Here is a 22,573-nt window from a genome sequence, read left to right as displayed (position 1 = left end):
TTTGTTAGGCTAATCATAATGGCCATGTAGACCTCCCCTGAGAGGTAGCAGTAACAGGGATGAAAGTGCTAAGAATAGTACTACTTTACACAACCTAGTTAGCCATGGGTCCCAGTCCAAGACCGCATGTCTTGTTGTTTTATTTGGTGCGGCTAATCATGCAGGCCATATAGATCTCTCACCATTAGGGGTTGTAACAGGTATTAAACTAATAAGAACAGTACTACCGAAATAAACCTACTTAACATGGTTTCAAGAGCCCAGGTTTTATTGTTGTACTTTGTTAGGCTAATCATGATGGCCATGTAGACCTCCCCCGATAGGTGGCAGTAACAGGGATGAAAGTGCTAAGAATAGTACTACTTTACACAACCAAGTTAGCCATGGGTCTGAGTCCAAGACCGCATGTCTTGTTGTTTTATTTGGTGCGGCTAATCATGCAGGCCATATAGACCTCCCACCATTAGGAGTTGTAACAGGTATTAAACTAATAAGAACAGTACTACCGAAATAAATATACTTAACATGGTTTCAAGAGCCCAGGTTTTATTGTTGTACTTTGTTAGGCTAATCATGATGGCCATGTAGACCTCCCCGAGAGGTGGCAGTAACAGGGATGAAAGTGCTAAGAATAGTACTACTTTACACAACAGAGTTAGCCATGGGTCCCAGCATGTCTTGTTGTTTTATTTGGTGCGACTAATCATGCAGGCCATATAGACCTCCCACCATTAGGGGTTGTAACAGGTATTAAACTAATAAGAACAGTACTACCGAAATAAACCTACTTACCATGGTTCCAAGAGCGTAGGTTTTATTGTTGTACTTTGTTAGGCTAATCATGATGGCCATGTAGAGCTCCCCCGAGAGGTCTGGAAGTAACAGGGATGAAAGTGCTAAGAATAGTACTACTTTACACAACCTAGTTAGCCATGGGTCCCAGTCCAAGACCGCATGTCTTGTTGTTTTGTTTGGTCCGGCTAATCATGCAGGCCATATAGGCCTCCCACCATTAGGGGTTGTAACAGGTATTAAACTAATAAGAACAGTACTACTTAACACAACCTAGTTACCATGGGTCCCAGACCGCATATTTTGTTATTATACTTTGTCAGGGTAATCATGCAGGCCATAGAGACCTCCCTTGATAGGGGGAGTAACAGGGATAAAAGTGCTAAGAATAGTACAAATTAACACAACCTAGTTAACAGTGGTTCCCAGACCGCATGTCTTGTTGTTATATTTTGTCAGGATAATCAGGCAGGTCATATAGACCTCCCCCGATAGGGGGAGTTACAGGGATGAAAGTGCTAAGAATAGTACTACTTAACACAACCTAGTTACTATGGGTCCCAGACCGCATGTTTAATTATTATACTTTGTCAGGGTAATTATATATCTATCAAATCTATCTATTTATCTTCTATCGATTCTATCTAACTATCAATCTATGTATATCTATCTATCAAGTCTATCTATATCGTGTCCGGACTGTTTTGAGACAGCCACTTGTGTTTTTAACAAATTTGAAGTAGGAGGACAGACTAATCATCTTCTTCCATCTCCTTGTTCCAAAAATGCAGGCCATATAGACCTCCCACCATTAGGGGTTGTAACAGGTATTAAACTAATAAGAACAGTACTACTTAACACAACCTCTTTCCCATGGGTCCCAGTCCGCATGTTTTGTTGTTGTACTTTGTTAGGCTAATCATGATGGCCATGTAGACCTCCCCTGAGAGGTGGCAGTAACAGGGATGAAAGTGCTAAGAATAGTACTACTTTACACAACCTAGTTAGCCATGGGTCCCAGTCCAAGACCGCATGTCTTGTTGTTTTATTTGGTGCGGCTAATCATGCAGGCCATATAGACCTCTCACCATTAGGGGTTGTAACAGGTATTAAACTAATAAGAACAGTACTACCGAAATAAACCTACTTACCATAGTTCCAAGAGCGCAGGTTTTATTGTTGTACTTTGTTAGGCTAATCATGATGGCCATGTAGAGCTCCCCTTAGAGGTCTGGAAGTAACAGGGATGAAAGTGCTAAGAATAGTACTACTTTACACAACCTAGTTAGCCATGGGTCCCACTCCAAGACCGCATGTCTTGTTGTTTTGTTTGGTCCGGCTAATCATGCAGGCCATATAGACCTCCCACCATTAGGGGTTGTAACAGGTATTAATCTAATAAGAACAGTACTACTTAACACAACCTAGTTACCATGGGTCCCAGACCGCATGTTTTGTTATTATACTTTGTCAGGGTAATCATGCAGGCCATATATACCTCCCTTGATAGGGGGAGTAACAGGGATTAAAGTGCTAAGAATAGTACAACTTAACACAACCTAGTTAACAGTGGTTCCCAGACCGCATGTCTTGTTGTTATATTTTGTCAGGATAATCAGGCAGGCCATATAGACCTCCCCCGATAGGGGGAGTAACAGGGATTAAAAAGTTCTAAGAATAGTACTACTTAACACAACCTAGTTACCATGGGTCCCACACCGCATGTTTTGTTGTTATACTTTGTAAGGGTAATCATGCAGGCCATATAGACCTCCCCCGATAGGGGGAGTAACAGAAATTAAAGTGCTAAGAATAGTACTACTTAACACAACCTAGTTACCATGGATCCCAGACCGCATGTTTTGTTGTTATACTTTATCAGGGTAATCATGCAGGCCATATAGACCTCCCCCGATAGGGGGAGTAAGAGGGATTAAACTGCTAAGAACAGTACTACTTAACACAACCTAGTTACCATGGGTCCCAGACCGCATGTCTTGTTGTTATACTTTGTCATGGTAATCATGCAGGCCATATAGACCTCCCCCGATAGGGGGAGTTACAGGGATGAAAGTGCTAAGAATAGTACTACTTAACACAACCTAGTTACTATGGGTCCCAGACCGCATGTTTAATTATTATACTTTGTCAGGGTAATTATATATCTATCAAATGTATCTATTTATGTTGTATCGATTCTATCTAACTATTAATCTATGTATATCTATCTATCAAGTCTATCTATCTCGTGTCCGGACTGTTTTGAGACAGCCACTTGTGTTTTTGACAAATTTGAAGTAGGAGGACAGACCAATCATCTTCTTCCATCTCCCTGTTCCAAAAATGCAGGCCATATAGACCTCCCACCATTAGGGGTTGTAACAGGTATTAAACTAATAAGAACAGTTCTACTTAACACAACCTCTTTCCCATGGGTCCCAGTCCGCATGTTTTGTTGTTGTACTTTGTTAGGCTAATCATGATGGCCATGTAGACCTCCCCTGAGAGGTGGCAGTAACAGGGATGAAAGTGCTAAGAATAGTACTACTTTACACAACCTAGTTAGCCATGGGTCCCAGTCCAAGACCGCATGTCTTGTTGTTTTATTTGGTGCGGCTAATCATGCAGGCCATATAGATCTCTCACCATAAGGGTTGTAACAGGTATTAAACTAATAAGAACAATACTACCGAAATAAACCTACTTAACATGGTTTCAAGAGCCCAGGTTTTATTGTTGTACTTTGTTAGGCTAATCATGATGGCCATGTAGACCTCCTCCGAGAGGTGGCAGTAACAGGGATGAAAGTGCTAAGAATAGTACTACTTAACACAACCTAGTTACCATGGGTCCCAGACCGCATGTTTTGTTATTATACTTTGTCAGGGTAATCATGCAGGCCGTATAGACCTCCCTTGATAGGGGGAGTAACAGGGATTAAAGTTCTAAGAATAGTACTACTTAACACAACCTAGTTACCATGGGTCCCAAACCGCATGTTTTGTTGTTATACTTTGTCAGGGTAATCATGCAGGCCATATAGACCTCCCCCGATAGGGGGAGTAAGAGGGATGAAACTGCTAAGAACAGTACTACTTAACACAACCTAGTTACCATGGGTCCCAGACCGAATGTTTAATTGTTATACTTTGTCAGGGTAATTATATATCTAACAAATCTATCTATCTTCTATCGATTCTATCTAACTATCAATCTATGTATATCTAACTATCCTATCTATCTATCTATCTATCTATCTATCTATCTATCTTGTGTCCGGACTGTTTTGAGACAGCCACTTGTGTTTTTGACAAATTTGAAGTAGGAGGACAGACCAATCACAGGGATTAAACTGCTAAGAATAGTAATACTTAAGAAAACCTAGTTATACCAGTACCACCATGGGTCCCAGACCGCATGTTTTGTTATTATACTTTGTCAGGGTAATCATGCAGGCCATATAGACCTCCCTTGTTAGGGGGAGTAACAGGGATTAAAGTGCTAAGAATAGTACAACTTAACACAACCTAGTTAACAGTGGTTCCCAGACCGCATGTCTTGTTGTTATATTTTGTCAGGATAATCAGGCAGGCAAAATAGAACTCCCCCGATAGGGGGAGTAACAGGGATTAAAGTGCTAAGAATAGTACTACTTAACACAACCTAGTTACCATGGGTCCCAGACCGCATGTTTTGTTATTATACTTTGTCAGGGTAATCATGCAGGCCATATAGACCTCCCTTGATAGGGGGAGTAACAGGTATTAAAGTTCTAAGAATAGTACTACTTAACACAACCTAGTTACCATGGGTCCCACACCGCATGTGTTGTTGTTATACTTTGTAAGGGTAATCATGCAGGCCATATAGACCTCCCCCGATAGGGGGAGTAACAGGGATTAAAGTGCTAAGAATAGTACTACTTAACACAACCTAGTTACCATGGGTCCCAGACCGCATGTTTTGTTATTATACTTTGTCAGGGTAATCATGCAGGCCATATAGACCTCCCCCGATAGGGGGAGTAACAGGGATTAAAGTTCTAAGAATAGTACTACTTAACACAACCTAGTTACCATGGGTCCCACACCGCATGTTTTGTTGTTATACTTTGTCAGGGTAATCATGCAGGCCATATAGACCTCCCCCGATAGGGGGAGTAAGAGGGATTAAACTGCTAAGAACATTACTACTTAACACAACCTAGTTACCATGGGTCCCAGACCACGTGTCTTGTTGTTATACTTTGTCATGGTAATCATGCAGGCAATATAGACCGCCCCCGATAGAAGGGGTTACAGGGATGAAAGTGCTAAGAATAGTACTACTTAACACAACCTAGTTACTATGGGTCCCAGACCGCATGTTTAATTATTATACTTTGTCAGGGTAATTATATATCTATCAAATCTATCTATTTATCTTCTATTGATTCTATCTAACTATCAATCTATGTATATCTATCTATCTCGTGTCCGGACTGTTTTGAGACAGCCACTTGTGTTTTTGAGAAATTTGAAGTAGGAGGACAGACCAATCATCTTCTTCCATCTCCCTGTTCCAAAAATGCAGGCCATATAGACCTCCCCCGATAGGGGGAGTAACAGGTAGTAGTAAACTGCTAAGAATAGTACTACTTAACACACCACGGGTCCCAGACCGCATGTCTTATTGTTGTACTCTGTCAGGGAAATTATATATCTTTCAAATCTATCTATTTATCTATCAAATCTATCTAACTATCAATCGTATCTATCAAATGTATATTGCATCTATTGAACGATGTAATTCGCATCTATCAAATGTATATTGCATCTTTTGATCGATGTAATTCGTATCTATCAAATGTATATTGCATCTTTTGATCGATAACATTCGTATCTATCAAATGGATATTGCATCTATTGATCTATGTAATTCGTATCTATCAAATGTATATTGCATCTATTGATCTATGTAATTTGTATCGATCATATGTATATTGCATCGATTGAGCTATATAATCTATGTATCTATCTATCAAATCTATCTCGTGGTTGTGCAAATGGACTGTTTGCGGTTGTTTGCGGTGCGTTACACTTGGAGTTTGGTCTGTCACTGTGAAGCGGGCGTAACCCTTACACTACCTGATTGATACGACATCATAACTGATGTTTTAAAGCACGTTATTGCAAACAATTTATTAATGTTAGGTGATTTAGGCCCTTTATGGGTTAAAAGCAGACTCTGCATCAACTATGTAACTTTCCATGGGAGTTTTGACATGGATCCCCCTCCAGCATGCCACAGTCCAGGTGTTAGTACCCTTGAAACAACTTTTCCATCACTATTGTGGCCAGAAAGAGTCCTTGTGGGTTTTAAAGTTCGCCTGCCTATTGAAGTCAATGGCGGTTCGCGAACAATAGAGGAAGTTCGAGTCCGCCGTTCGCAAACCAAAATTTTTAAGTTTGCGACATCACTACTTATGACACCAAGAAAAGCCCCAAATATAAAAGATAGATTAGTTTCTAGCCACTACATTAGGCAGGAAGGACAAAATTGGCTTAAAAATTTTTCCCAAAAAGATGGTAATGTGAAATGCAGACGATGTTCAGTCTGCAAAAATATTCAACAAAGTTCATATTTTGCGGACAAAAGGGGTTTAACCCACAATATTATTGGTAAAATGAATTGTAGATCTGAAGGTATAGTGTACATAGTATTCTGCAATTGTTCCATGTATTATATAGGTAAAACCTATAGAGAGTTGAAAGAACATATTAAAGAACACAAGAGAGATATAGATAATGAAATGGCAACTAGCAGTGTGGCACGACATTTCCAAGCCTTTCATCAAAGTAATAAAGATGAATAAAAATCTATGGGTCTGGAAAGGTGGATCTTAAAGGTAGAGGTGGCGACATAGATACATTCTTATTGCAAAAAGAATGCAAGTGGATTTTTCATTTAAAGCATTAACCCCTAGTGGCCTAAATGAGGAGATAAACTATGCTCCTTTTTGCAGACTATACTATTACTATTTAATTTGTTGACAAATGTCAGTATGTTTTAGTTTTTTATTATTAGTTTTTTCCTTACTATATACAGTATATATTTTTATGTTTTGGATTTATCTAATGCTGCTAGATGGAATCCTATATAAGATAAGTTTTTGGAAACTTTTGGTGTATATGATAAAGATAATATATAAATATCATCAGTTTTTTGATTCCAGTAATAAATCCTCTATATCTGCTAGTTTGTGTTGCTTATATGTTTATAGCAATGGAATACAAATATAAACATAAATGAGTTAGTATTAGCTAATATTATGGGATATGTATATTCTTAAATAATTGATTATAACCTATTGGGACCCGCCATCACTATTGTACAAACAAATAAATGTATTGATTAAAATGGTGACTTAATTTTGTTATGGCGTAAAAGTAAGTAAAGTTTGCCATTCACACTTTATGCATATTAATGATTCCTTTTGGTAAATAAATCACAAGTATAATATAGTTAATTAATATTTAGGCAACACATGTTGCAATCCTTAATCTAATATGGATGCCACGGTTACATTGTTACTATTTCACCCCTGACGTCACAGGAGCTGACGTAAATAAAAAGGCATTAACCAATCCTAACAAGAGATACACGGCCTGATGAAGCCTGATTCAAATTCATTAAATGCGGGTGAAACGTGCGTAGCAGAAGTTATATTGCAACAGGGGGTAGCAGCTGAACCCCTTTATTTTGATCTGACGACCTTTGTTTGTGAACCGGTAAAGAGGTTGAGACTATTGTTGACCCCTGTACACCTATTTAATCTACAACGGAATCCGGTGATCGTAAGGGTGAGTGAATGTATGTTTTACAGCAGGACACGCTTAAATGAAACCAGCGATCATTGACAGCACAAAGGGAAAGCAAGGACCATCCAAGGATGGGTGAGGTATGTTAACAAGCCTGATACAAGTATCCGTATACCTTTGTAAATCTAGTTTCTGGGATTTTGTCTACCCCACCCACACAATCTGGATTAATTTATCACTATCAACTACCAGGGTATTATTTTCATACTCGGATGCCAATACTAGACTCTTCTATATACAGGGGTCTTATGAAGATAAATAGCTCCCTCTAAATCACCACATATCCTGTATGCAAGTATATAATATCCATCCCCTAAGGAGGACTTTGTTTCAATTTACACTTTAACCAAATCAACATATTTCCAGAGACTGTTACAAGTGTGCACACTTTTGTCTGAACTAATGTGGAATCCTTATACCTCCCGGGATGGTACTTTGTTCATAATTTAGGGGTATCTGTGTTATTATAACTGGTCACCTAGTGTCGATTACACTTTAACTGTGGTTTATGGTATTTTAAATAAATGAATGCACTAGTTTAATGACTTGGGGTGCAGTTTTTTTAATTTATGTGTACCCCTAGGTGTCTCTCATCCCTGCATTGGGTCTTTATAATTTTGGCTTTATAATCAGTGCTGGCTATAATAGACTCGCTGGTTCTTATGAACCTATCTCTTATACATTTTTGTATTATTATAGACTCTATTGCCTGGCACCCCTAGTCTGCTATACAGTGGGGAAAAAAGTATTTAGTCAGCCACCAATTGTGCAAGTTCTCCCACTTAAGAAGATGAGAGTGGCCTGTAATTTTCATCATAGGTATACCTCAACTATGAGATACAAAATGTGGAAACAAATCCAGGCAATCACATTGTCTGATTTGGAAAGAATGTATTTGCAAATTATGGTGGAAAATAAGTATTTGGTCAATATAAAAAGTTCATCTCAATACTTTGTTATATTTCCTTTGTTGGCAATGACAGAGGTCAAACGTTTTCTGTAAGTCTTCACAAGGTTGTCACACACTGTTGCTGGTATGTTGGCCCATTCCTGCATGCAGATCTCCTCTAGAGCAGTGATGTTTTGGGGCTGTTGCTGGGCAACACAGACTTTCAACTCCCTCCAAAGGTTTTCTATGGGGTTGAGATCTGGAGACTGGCTAGGCCACTCCAGGACCTTGAAATGCTTCTTACGAAGCCCCTCCGTTGCCCAGGCGGTGTGTTTGGGACCATTGTCATGCTGAAAGACCCAGCCACGTTTCATCTTCAATGCCCTTGCTGATGGAAGGAGGTTTACACTCAAAATCTCACGATACATGGCCCCATTCATTCTTTCATGTAGACGGATCAGTTGTCCTGTTCCCTTTGCAGAGAAACAGCCCCAAAGCATGATGTTGCCACCCCCATGCTTCACAGTAAATATGGTGTTCTTTGGTTGCAACTCAGCATTCTCTCTCCTCCAAACACGACAAGTTGTGTTTCTACCAAACAATTCTACTTTGGTTTCATCTGACCATATGGCATTCTCCCAATCCGCTTCTGGATCATCCAAATGCTCTCTAGCATACTTCAGACGGGCCCGGACATGTACTGGCTTAAGCAGGGGGACACATCTGGCACTGCAGGATCTGAGTCCCTGGAGGCGTAGTATGTTACTGATGGTAGCCTTTGTTACGTTGGTACCAGCTCTCTGCAGGTCATTCACTAGGTCCCCTCGTGTGGTTCTTGGATGTTTGCTCACCGTTCTTGAGATCATTTTGACCCCACGGGGTGAGATCTTGCATGGAGCCCGAGATCAAGAGATATTATCAGTGGTCTTGTATGTCTTTCATTTTCTAATTATTGCTCCCACAGTTGATTTCTTCACACCAAGCTGCTTGCCTATTGCAGATTCAGTCTTCCCAGCCTGGTGCAGGTCTACAATTTTGTTTCTGGTGTCCTTCGACAGCTCTTTGGTCTTCACCATAGTGGAGTTTGGAGTGTGACTGTTTGAGGTTGTGGACAGGTGTATTTTATACTGATAACAAGTTCAAACAGGTGCTATTAATACAGGTAATGAGTGGAGGACAGAGGAGCCTGTTAAAGAAGAAGATAAAGGTCTGTGAGAGGCAGAAATATTGCTTGTTAGTAGGTGACCAAATACTTATTTTCCACCATAATTTGCAAATAAATTCTTTCCAAATCAGACAATGTGATTGTCTGGATTTGTTTCCACATTTTGTCTCTCATAGTTGAGGTATACCTATGATGAAAATGACAGGCCTCTCTCATCTTCTTAAGTGGGAGAACTTGCACAATTGGTGGCTGACTAAATACTTTTTTTCCCCACCGTATACTTAAGATTGCAGATTGGGGTTGATTTTTGCTCAACTAACATTTGGTGCTGTGAGTGGTTCCTCTTTATTAATATATTTTTATATATATATATATATATATATATATATATATATATATATATATATATATATACAGGGAGTGCAGAATTATTAGGCAAGTTGTATTTTTGAGGATTAATTTTATTATTGAACAACAACCATGTTCTCAATGAACCCAAAAAACTAATTAATACAAAGCTGAATAGTTTTGGAAGTAGTTTTTAGTTTGTTTTTAGTTATAGCTATTTTAGGGGGATATCTGTGTGTGCAGGTGACTATTACTGTGCATAATTATTAGGCAACTTAACAAAAAACAAATATATACCCATTTCAATTATTTATTTTTACCAGTGAAACCAATATAACATCTCAACATTCACAAATATACATTTCTGACATTCAAAAACAAAACAAAAACAAATCAGTGACCAATATAGCCACCTTTCTTTGCAAGGACACTCAAAAGCCTGCCATCCATGGATTCTGTCAGTGTTTTGATCTGTTCACCATCAACATTGTGTGCAGCAGCAACCGCAGCCTCCCAGACACTGTTCAGAGAGGTGTACTGTTTTCCCTCCTTGTAAATCTCACATTTGATGATGGACCACAGGTTCTCAATGGGGTTCAGATCAGGTGAACAAGGAGGCTATGTCATTAGATTTTCTTCTTTTATACCCTTTCTTGCCAGCCACGCTGTGGAGTACTTGGACGCGTGTGATGGAGCATTGTCCTGCATGAAAATCATATTTTTCTTGAAGGATGCAGACTTCTTCCTGTACCACTGCTTGAAGAAGGTGTCTTCCAGAAACTGGCAGTAGGACTGAGAGTTGAGCTTGACTCCATCCTCAACCCGAAAAAGCCCCACAAGCTAATCTTTGATGATACCAGCCCAAACCAGTACTCCACCTCTACCTTGCTGGTGTCTGAGTCGGACTGGAGCTCTCTGCCCTTTACCAATCCAGCCACGGGCCCATCCATCTGGCCCATCAAGACTCACTCTCATTTCATCAGTCCATAAAACCTTAGAAAAATCAGTCTTGAGATATTTCTTGGCCCAGTCTTGACGTTTCAGCTTGTGTGTCTTGTTCAGTGATGGTCGTCTTTCAGCCTTTCTTACCTTGGCCATGTCTCTGAGTATTGCACACCTTGTGCTTTTGGGCACTCCAGTGATGTTGCAGCTCTGAAATATGGCCAAACTGGTGGCAAGTGGCATCTTGGCAGCTGCACACTTGACTTTTCTCAGTTCATGGGCAGTTATTTTGCGCCTTGGTTTTTCCACACGCTTCTTGCGACCCTGTTGACTATTTTGAATGAAACGCTTGATTGTTCGATGATCACGCTTCAGAAGCTTTGCAATTTTAAGAGTGCTGCATCCCTCTGCAAGATATCTCACTATTTTTTTGACTTTTCTGAGCCTGTCAAGTCCTTCTTTTGACCCATTTTGTCAAAGGAAAGGAAGTTGCCTAATAATTATGCACACCTGATATAGGGTGTTGATGTCATTAGACCACATCCCTTCTCATTACAGAGATGCACATCACCTAATATGCTTAATTGGTAGTAGGCTTTCGAGCCTATACAGCTTGGAGTAAGACAACATGCATAAAGAGGATGATGTGGTCAAAATACTAATTTGCCTAATAATTCTGCACTCCCTGTATATATATATATATATATATATATATATATATATATATACATACACATATTTAGACATGTGTATGTATGCATATACAGTATAAGTTAAAGCCCTTTGCAGCCCTTTTTCCCAAACATCTTATACCATCTATCTTTGAGCCCTTATAACTTTTTAAATAACTTTTTTTTTTTAAATATTTTTTTTTATCAGGCAGAGTTTATATGTATATCTGTAATTGTACATGTATTTATGTTGTGTTTAATGCAACATTTTTCTTCTCCTAACCTTTACGCAAGCTCTGAAGTTGTGCTTACCCAACGAGCGTTAAATTAGATTGCTCTCGATCAAACACATTTACTTTCAACTTGTAATACGCACACTATTTCCGTTGCATGCAAAAATTTAAAAATTAAAAAAACATATTGCTCGCACTCTACAGTTAGCGCACCACTCATAATCTAACCCTTAATCTGTTAAGCGCCAAGCTCTCAAATGGAAAAATATTCTAGCACTAATTATACTGAGGACGTTCAGTGTCAATACCTATGGTTACTGTTGCAGTTAAAAGCAATGCTTTGCAGCTTTCACGGCATTCAAGAGTTAAAGATGAATTTGTACCCCAGTCAGTAATATAGAGATAGGGTTAAGGATAGGGTTAACCAACTGGATACTAGAGAGGTATGCAACTATATTATACTTGGAACATACAGTATCAACCTCAGGAAAAAGATTATAGATTGTAATAAACATTTTATTTTTCAAAAACAGATTTGTTATGAAATCTGCTGCAAATAAAGCTATAGTTTTTGGTGCAACGGTTTTGTCAGACCATAGTCTTATGTTTCTGAACGTTCTAGAATATAATTAAAGGCTGCATATGTCTTGGGGAATTAATTATCTTTAATAGCAGGAAGAAGTACAAAAAGAGTGTTTTAATAAATAATAATTTAATATCAGTATCAAACGTTTGGTGCACATTTGAAGGATTTTATGATGTGATATTTTATCAAACTTGCCTCCAACACAAAGAGACAGAAAGTACACGTGGGTCATATAGATAACACTGTGTTCAGGCACAGGGGGTTATTTAAGATTTAGCACAAAACAATGCTAAATGCAAGATAATAGATAATAAACACAGTCATGTGATCAGGGGGCTGGAAGAAGGTTCCTAGATACAAGGTAATCACAGAGGTAAAAAGTATATTTAATATAACTGTGTTGGTTATGCAAAACTGGGGAATGGGTAATAAAAGGATTATCTATCATTTAAAACAATAACAATTCTATGGTAGACTGTCCCTTTAAATCACTAGCTACTTTTTCTGCGCCAGAAGGCCTTATCTGTCTGGTTTTTCTTTGACAGGTGGCAGATGTTGGATTTCACTTCTTCCATTAGTGAAAGTTTTTCTCGCCACTTCTACTTGACAAGCATACCCAAAATATTGGATGGATTGGTAGTATTTCTGCAACAGGAAATAAGACTTAGTACTCTGCATCACAGATAGCAATTTTGTTATGGTTGTCTCACCTTAGAGACAGAGTGCGTAAGGGAATTTTATTACAAGAACAGAGACTCCTATTTTGCATAACCTTTCAATTTACTACTCAGGCAGCATTTAAAAGTAAAACATTTGAATATTAACAGAAAAAATATGATAACAGAGAGGACATATAAGAGACCAACGAGAACAGTCCTTTAGTGGTCAGGGATAGTAAGGACCAATCATATGCATCATAGTATCCATATAGTGACCAGAAAGCAGCAAAACCTCCTCTTTTCTCTTTGCTGCTCAGGAGTTAAGTACAAACTTATTTATAAACAAATAATTTTTACCTTATATATATATTTATTGTTTGGTCTATTTATCATGTTATTTATTCTATTATTATTATTCATTCTACTGTTTATTTTGTTATCTTTTGTTTGTTTTATTTATTGTTTATTATGTTTTATTTCCGTTTTTTGTATTTATCCCCTTAGTTAATCCTTAACATAGTTCAGTTTTGCTTTCCCCCTCTATCCGTTTTTGCCTAATAAATTGCATTCCTACCCAGTTGTGTTTGCTTAATTTACCTAGTTCACAGTGATATCCTTTGTTTGTTTTTCCCCTGGAGCATCTGAGCTCCGTGCAGTTCTGTCCTCCATCTTGTCTCTGCTGGTCTGTTTTGGCCACGCCTCCATTTTACACCTCACTAAGCAGTCAGTTTCACTTCACACCTCACTAGATACTTAATCTGCTGTGCCTGTTAGACAAGTATCGCTTTGACTGCTCTTTACTTTGCAACACATTTATTGAAACAAAGTTATTGTTATTATAATATATATTAACTTACACTAATTTATATTGTTTAGCTTATTTAAAATTTGCCTAACATTTATTATATCAGCAATCGTTTTGCATTGTTTGGCACCAAGTTTCTCAGATTATATTCACAAATTATATATAATCTTTGCTTGAAAAAACTCTTTGTTTTTGGTTAACTTTTTCCTCATAAGTATATTTAGATTAATTATTTAAATAATTTTTGTATTTTTATTACATTTTAAGAGGTGTTTTACTTCACATATATATTTTAAAATGTCTGAAGATCCTAAACAAATGTCAGAAAAGTTTGTGCAAAATCTCATTAACAATTCTTTTGAACCTTTAAAGTAACAGATGGACCAGCTCCAATCTGTTATCAGTAAATTTAATGAATTACAAGGTCATATTTATAAAAAGGCTTCAAGCAAGTTTAAACACACAAACTCTGAGGGAAAACTTTCATCAGAAAGGAAAGGTAATAGAGATATGTCACGTCAGCTGTGACATTTCCATACCTGCTCATAAATGCAGAAGTGAAAATACATCTGGCTATGATGCGGAATCAGATATAATTATACCGAAAAGAAATAAAATCTCCCGCAAAAGGAAATTTAAAATTGATTCCTCAGACAATAATAATGATGATGATAATTTTAAAATGGATGTTAATAATATGGAATCTGATAATGATTCATTTGAATCATACAAATCTAATACCACTCTATTAAATGCATTTTCTTTTTCCTCTGATGAGTCCCCCAAACCCAAGAAAAGGAAAAAAGTTTTAAAAAATAAAAAACCTTTTCTGGTTGATAATATGGGTCTTCTATATACAGATCCTAATGACCTACATCATCCCAGATCCTCACAATAGAGACCTTCAAAAAGGGTTTCTAAGTTTATTGATTTTTACATCAGAAGACCCTTATCCAAAAAGACTAAAAATACCCTAAAAGCTGAGTGTCCTAGGCCCGAATTACCCAATAACACTCACTTGACCCCAGAGATTGACCAAAATCTTTAAAAATTTATTGGGACAAAGAAGTCCAATCTTAGATCTGGTCCAGACAGGTTCCTCAAATCCTGCCAGGATAAACTTTTAGACACCCTAGGACCTGTAACTAAGTTATTTGAACTATCTGAAAATGCCATTTCAGAAAATTATTTATTAGATCCTATCACGGTAAGAGAGTGGTTACAAAGAACAGTCTATTTTTTAGGAGATGCTAATACCTCCTTAGCCTCCCAACGTAGAAGATTAGTTTTACGTTGTATAGACCCCAAAATAACAGATTTTGCCTCTACAGAAATGGGCCCTGAGGCAGATGGCCTATTGTTTGGTGACTCTGGTCTCAAACAACTCAGTAATTATGTTAATACTTTTAATTCTTTGAACAAAATTAAAAATAATACAAGAATTTTTTTTTACCAAAATCAACCTCAAAGAGTTTTTTCAAGGGCTGGAAAAGGCAGAGACCGCTTTTCCAGCCGCTATTCAGCCTTATCAAGGTCTCATTTCCACAACTCAGCTACACCCTCTACCTCCCACCAAAACTTTTTTCCCTCACGCTCAAGACAGAGATTTACCAGGGGTTTCAGATCCAGGATCAACAGAAGACCCTTCCAAGGTAAGTTCAACCACCTTTTCTTCCATTCCTTTTTTCCAACAAAAAATAGGAGGCAGGTTAGCCTTTTTCCTTTCAGAATGGCAAAAAATATCCTCAGACCAATGGGTTTTACAGACGGTTACAGGTCTTCATTTAGAATTCTTAGAAATTCCCTTCCAAATTTCTTTACCCAATCCAATAAAGTTTTGTCAGAAAGATCTATTACTTCTAGACAAAGAAATCTCAGACCTAATATAAAAAAATGCAGTAGAACCTGCTCACAATACAACAAATTCATTCATATGCAACATGTTTCTAGTACAAAAGAAAGAAGGCAGTTTCCGTCCTGTTATAAATTTAAGAGATCTAAATTATTTTCTGGTTTACAATCACTTCAAAATGGAAGGGATTCATATCCTCAGAGACTGCCTTTACAACAACGACTGGTTGGTAAGATTAGATCTGAAAGATGCTTACCTTACAATTCCAATTCATCTAAATTTCAGAAATTATCTCAGATTCCTTTGGAAAGACACTTTATGGCAATTTACATGTCTTCCTTTTGGCCTTTCCTCTGCCCCTTGGGCTTTCACAAAGATTTTAAAACCTGTAATAGCCTGGCTTCGGAAGAGAGGAATTCGTCTAATCATTTACTTGGACGATATTCTGCTTATCCACCAGTCTCCCTCTATTTTACGAGAACATCTTTCTCTAACTATCTCTCTACTTCAGAATTTAGGTTTCATTATCAATTTCGAGAAATCAGCCTTATCTCCATCTCAGAATCTAATTTTCTTAGGCTTCAACATAGATACCATCTCAGCCTCTTTAAGTCTTCCTTTAGATAAAATAAAAAGGATAAAGAAAGAGATTTCTTATGCATTGAACAAGAAATACTTTCCACTTCGTCTTTTGGCCAGAATTATTGGTCTCCTTTCTTCTTCTATCCAGGCAATCTTTCCAGCTCTTTTACACTACAGAGCTCTACAGAGGTTAAAACATTTTTACCTCAGGAAAGGTTATTCTTATCAACATACAATTCATCTATCAGAAGAAGCTATAGAGGAATTGAACTGGTGGCTTATCAACATAGAAGCTTGGAATGGCAAAGCCATTTTTGGAAGCTCACCAGACATAATTATAGAATCAGACGCAAGCAATTCTGGTTGGGGAGCAATATGTGGTTCCCAAATTTCAGGAGGAAAATGGTCTGCTATGGAGAAAAATCTTCATATAAATTGTCGGGAACTTTTGGCAGGAGCTTTTGCTGTCAGGAGTTTCATCAAACATTTTCATCCTATTACAGTCCTTCTTCGGATGGACAATATATCGGCTGTGCGATATATCAATCGTTTAGGTGGAACCACTTCAAAAATGTTATCGACTCTAACAAAAGATTTTATTCATTTTTTTCTCTCCCAAAACATATCTATTCAAGCAGAATACCTTCCTGGTCTCAACAATCAAATGGCAGACTAGGGTTCGAGATACCTTATGGATTTCAGCGACTGGATGTTGAAACCTTCTCTCTTTCAACAAATTATGCAGATCAGAGGTCCATTTGTAATAGATCTATTTGCCTCTCGACTGAATCGTCAGATTCTTCCTTTTTTCAGTTGGAAACCAGATCCAGAAGCTCTAGCAATAGATGCTTTTCTACAACAATGGCCTCCTCAAGGAGCTTATGCGTTTCCTCAGTTTTCAATGATCCTCCGGACTCTTCTTTTTGTCAAGAGGCATCAGATTTCCCTTCTGATCATGACTCCTTTGTGGCCGAATCAAGTTTGGTACCCATATCTTCTGGAAATGTCCTTCCTTCCTCCAATTCTTCTTCCCAATATTCCAGATCTTCTTACAGATCCAGGAGGAGAATATCACACTTTAGTGCTTCAAGGCAACCTCCAGCTAGTAGCTTGGATGATTTCAGGGGATCCTGGTCTTGCAACGGACTTTCGGAGCACGCTAAACTCCTCCTTCAAGACTCGTGGGCTCCTGGAACCAAAAAGTGTTATATTTCCGCTTGGATTAAGTGGTCTAGCTGGTGCTGTAACAAACACTTGGATCCCGTTTCAGCTCCTTTAAATGAAATGATCAATTATTTATCCTCTCTTTTTATGGAGGGTCTAGCTTATAGATCCATTAATGTTGCTAGATCAGCCATTTCAGCTAGCCATGAATTTTTTGATAATCTACCCGTTGGCCAAAATCCTGTTATTTGCAGATTATTAAAATCTATTCGTCTTAAAAGACCTCCTACCTCTAAATACTCTTCCTTTTGGGATGTAGATTTAGTAATTTCTCTTTTTCAAAAATGGCCAGACAATGATAAACTATCACTAAAACAACTTTATTTCAAACTTGCAACTCTTTTATGTTTATTATCTTGTAAAAGAGTTTCAGATGTTAGGGCCATTGATTATAATTCAAAAATGTCCTCACCTCAAGGTGTAATTTTTACTCTGACTCGTAGAACTAAAACTCTTTCTTCTACTATTTTTTATCCTTATTTCTTTGAACAACCAAAACTATGTATAGCTCTTTGTCTCAAAGAATACGAATCAAGAACTTCTTATCTTAGATCTCCCTCATCTAAGCAACTTTTAATTTCTTTTGTTTCTCCTCATTTACCAGTTTCTTCACCCACTATTAGTAGATGGGTCAAAACTATTATGTCAGAAGCTGGTGTGGATAATGTTTTTTCTTCACATTCCATCCGTGGAGCTTCAGCTTCTAAAGCTTTTTCTAAATCTGTTTCTTTACAGGATATATTGAATGCCGCTGATTGGTCTGATGATAAAACTTTCAGACAATTTTATTTTAAACCAATTAATTCTATTCCTCAACAGTTAGTATTGTAATTTATTTGTTATGTTAGTATTTTGATTATTTTATTATTTTGCTTTAAACTTGCAAAATAGGAGTCTCTGTTCTTGTAATAAAATTCCGATTATCCTATTTTATGACGGAATAATCTAGATTTTATTAAAGAGACAGAGACGAGTATTTTCCCACCTCTGTTTTATGTGTTTCCCTCCCTAGGTATATTTAATCAAGTCCCTTATGTTATTCTAATGACTTTTTATTTGTCTTTCAGTTCCAAATCCTTCCTCTACAGGATTCTAAAAATTCGTCTAGAATATTGAACTCATCGAATTGTTCTCTTCAATCAAATTTGACGGTATCTTCTAGCAAGTTTTCTGCTACTTCATTCCGGAAGAATGTGACAAGTTTCTGCAATCAACTCTTTGGTCCATCAAAATTTCTGTTTCCTCTATGGATGGTTATTTGTGGACTGTTCCTGTTTCTTTACCTGTCTAATGGTTTATGTTTCCTTCGCTTCAGTGAGAAAAGAGGAGATTTTGCTGCTTTCTGGTCACTATATGGATACTACGATGCATATGATTGGTCCTTACTATCCCTGACCACTAAAGGACTGTTCTCATTGGTCTCTTATATGTCCTCTCTGTTATCATATTTTTTATGTTAATATTCAAATGTTTTACTTTTAAATACTGCCTGAGTAGTAAATTGAAAGGTTATGCAAAATACTCGTCTCTGTCTCTTTAATAAAATCTAGATTATTCCGTCATAAAATAGGATAATCGGAATTATTCATTCACGCTTAGCAGAAGTTTCCTTTTTCTGCACATTGTGTAATTTCCCTGATTACATGGTGAGTTTCTGTTTAGTCAAATTGTTAAAGGTTGGGAGTATTTGCAACCCAGATGTAAATATACCATTGATAGGCTTACCTGTTTACCAATGGCATTGGAGACAGTTTGCTACATGAGACAAAGTTATTTCAAGTATTATTTGTGTTAGCCCTCTTTCTTTGATGATCCATGCATTAGTGAATTGCTTCCAGCATCGGAGGATAGGATCTCAGGGGTTATGTTTCATCATATTTCTGTTGACTGTGGTGTCATTATATTGCATGAAAACAAACTAGGCTGGCAATGGCAGTCGAAAGCTTCTTGTTGCCCTCTGTTAGATCTCTCAAACTTCTTCAAAATAAGGTTTGAGGTTGGGGTACACTTTCTTGTTCATACATATGGTACCCCCTTTATCAAGATTCCAATTTAGGCACGTAAGAAACTTGGCAGCATTTTAGCTGCCAATTAGCTCCTCACTTTATTTGCATTGGCGCGGCCACCAGTGCAGCTAAGATTAGTAAATCGGTAGAACATATTCGGCACATGGGTAGATGTCCCTCAGATAGGTATTGCCTATATGTACGGTAGTCTTGATCACGATGAAAGTTTTTATTGAATAACTAAATTGTTAATAATACTTTGTTATCGTGTCCAAGCTTCTCCAGAGATACTTTAGGCTACGCTTTCATTCACTGGGCAGCCATTAGAGCATTATCCAGGCTATGCAGCCAGCAACTTAATTTTCCACCCGACAAAGCATCTATCAGGTGGTTGGGAAGTAGGGGGATGAGCTAGAAGGAGTTGCCTAGTCAAGTGCAGGATGCCCATAGGATGTAAGGTAAACCCAATATTGTCATCTTGCATTTTGGGGTCAATGATCCTCTCTCTCTCAGTGTCAGATCTCATCAAAATTATCCTATCAGCTGGTTACAGGCTTGGGTCCCAGAAGTAGTTTTAGGGTGGTCCAACATAGCGAGGTTCAACTGGAGATACATAGGTCCAGCAAGGACTGCCTATCGCATGCATAAAAAGAATAACAGCGTGTTTAGAAAGGCCATTGCTAGTGCAGGTGGCTTTGTAATCCACCACAATAACATAACAGCTGTCAAGAAACATTTATATAGATAAGGAAGTGTTACCTCACATCCTAAATTATTTTTTTTATCTGTCTTTACCTAAATTTACTGGTTGCAGCAAGTTATTCTTTGCAGAAAGTTATGGCCTTTTTCCAGCATGAAAAAGATGTGGAGTGGGGGCCAGTTAGCAAGGGAGGGGAACGGAATATTGCAGATAATCACCAAAGTGCCCCTCCTTTTTGTGGCAGAGTGAATTGTACAGCTTCCTCTGGGTTGCTGAGTTTCTAGTCATGGCAGGGATATGGTTAACTGAGTTAGTCTGTGTAAGCCCATGGTTTTAATTTACAGCTGCCCTTGTTTATTAGCCGATTTTATGGCCTGGTGACAGAGAGGCTCCTTATAAGGTGGAGATCCCTCTGCACTCTAGCTATGGGAGGCTATGGACTGTTTCCAACATAAAAGTGAGGTTGAGGTGGAGTGAGATCCAGTTAGCAAGGGGGGGGCAGAATGCTTTAGGAATGCTTACCAAAGCACCCCTCTTTTTTGTGTGGTGAGGCCTGCTCCCCTTTACCTCTTGCACCACACCCCTTCAGGGCAAATATGAGTCCATCCAGCCCCTTTCATGGTGCCCCCATAAATAAGACCGGTGGGCCCCAGCCAAAAAAGTCCTTACTTCCATGTTCGCTGTAACGAATCATGTCCGTCCGACATCACTAAATGCCAAAAGCATACGCTGTCGGCATTTAACATTGCACAAGAATTTCGTCCGCCAGCAGGGGGTGTCAATCATCCCGATCGTATTGGGATGATTGCAGTCTGCCACCTAATCTTATGTTTACGGCGAGCCGGGAACTTTCAGGGGTAGAAAGCAGCATCTGCTGCATTTTTAAATCTAGACCTATATCTTATAGAAGTCCTGGTAAAATTGATGAAAAACTTACCTCCTCCAAATGATTAACCATGCCCCACACATTTTAAAGCATTTAATTTATATACACATGGCTTTTCAATGCCATGCTTAATTTCTACTCTTTCTACTCAATGCCATGCTTAATTTCTACCCTTTAATGTTTTGCTTCCATATCTACTTAGGAAAATTAGGTGACTAAGGATCAAATGATATAAAGCTTTCCACTGGTGAAATTATCTAAAAGGTCTCACTTTGCATTCAGGTAAGTTTTTGATCATCAGACCATAAACTGAAAATGATATATTATTCTAAACTTCAAATGCTGAATTTTTTTTTTTTTTTAGATAACAATGTATAGAATATGTATTGATAAATAGTAAATGTATTTATTAATGTGGTGTTAATAATTTTTAGAAAACAATTTGCAAATGCTGAGTGTCAAAGGGCCTAATGATCATAAGATTGTGAAAACCGTGCTATATTCGAAATCAAAAGTAAGAATGATTGAATCTCTGGTTTTGATAGATTATCAGGTACGAGGTCACTTTCAATGTTATGACTTTCCAAGTCAAATAATTCCACAGGCATGTGCTGAACAACTGCAATGGTATGCATTATGCTGCAAACAGTTACAATATCTGCTGCCTTAGATGGAACATACTTTAGAGTTCCTCCAGTCTTGTCTAAGCATCTATATCTACTTTTCAGTATACCAAATGTACGCTCAATGGCCTCTATTTATCAATACTTCAACTAAGAATACGCTTGTATTTCTCGTTAAATTAGACGCAAAGTTGATACACCGTATTTAATAAAGTTTCAACATCGTTAACTGTTGGAATGTTCGACATAATATACACTCCCGTGAGATTAATTCGACGTATCTCGATGCTTGCGGTCTTCGATCGTAATATAGATGATCCGCCTTCTTATTTTCCGAAATCGTAGCGTAATCTGATGATCCGCCTTCACATTCCATCCTATTCGAACCTCTACAAAATGTATCAAATATGTTTTAATTTCCATCGCTAACAGATAATCTACATTATAAATTTGCGCAACATTTTGGTCTGTGAAGGATGATGAATGAACTATCAGAATCATGAATTATACTTAAAAATATTAATGTGCCTTTTATTGTAAAAATATCTTTTGTGATAAATATATATGTATATAAATATATATATAAATGTAGACAAAGTGCACTCCAAACCTCTCTATAAACAGCCTTGGGTGCAGCAAACAATATTGTTTTCCTGTCTGTCTGTCTGTCTGAGGACGAGCTAGTTTAGCTCGAAAACGTTCACGCAATAAAGTGGATCTTCAAGTAAGCCCTTAGGAGTGAGGAGTAAG

Source organism: Bombina bombina, chromosome 8 (genome assembly GCF_027579735.1).
Source record: "Bombina bombina isolate aBomBom1 chromosome 8, aBomBom1.pri, whole genome shotgun sequence".
NCBI lineage: Eukaryota > Metazoa > Chordata > Amphibia > Anura > Bombinatoridae > Bombina > Bombina bombina.
The sequence above is the reverse complement of the archived record's forward strand: the minus strand, read 5'-3'. Positions refer to the sequence as shown.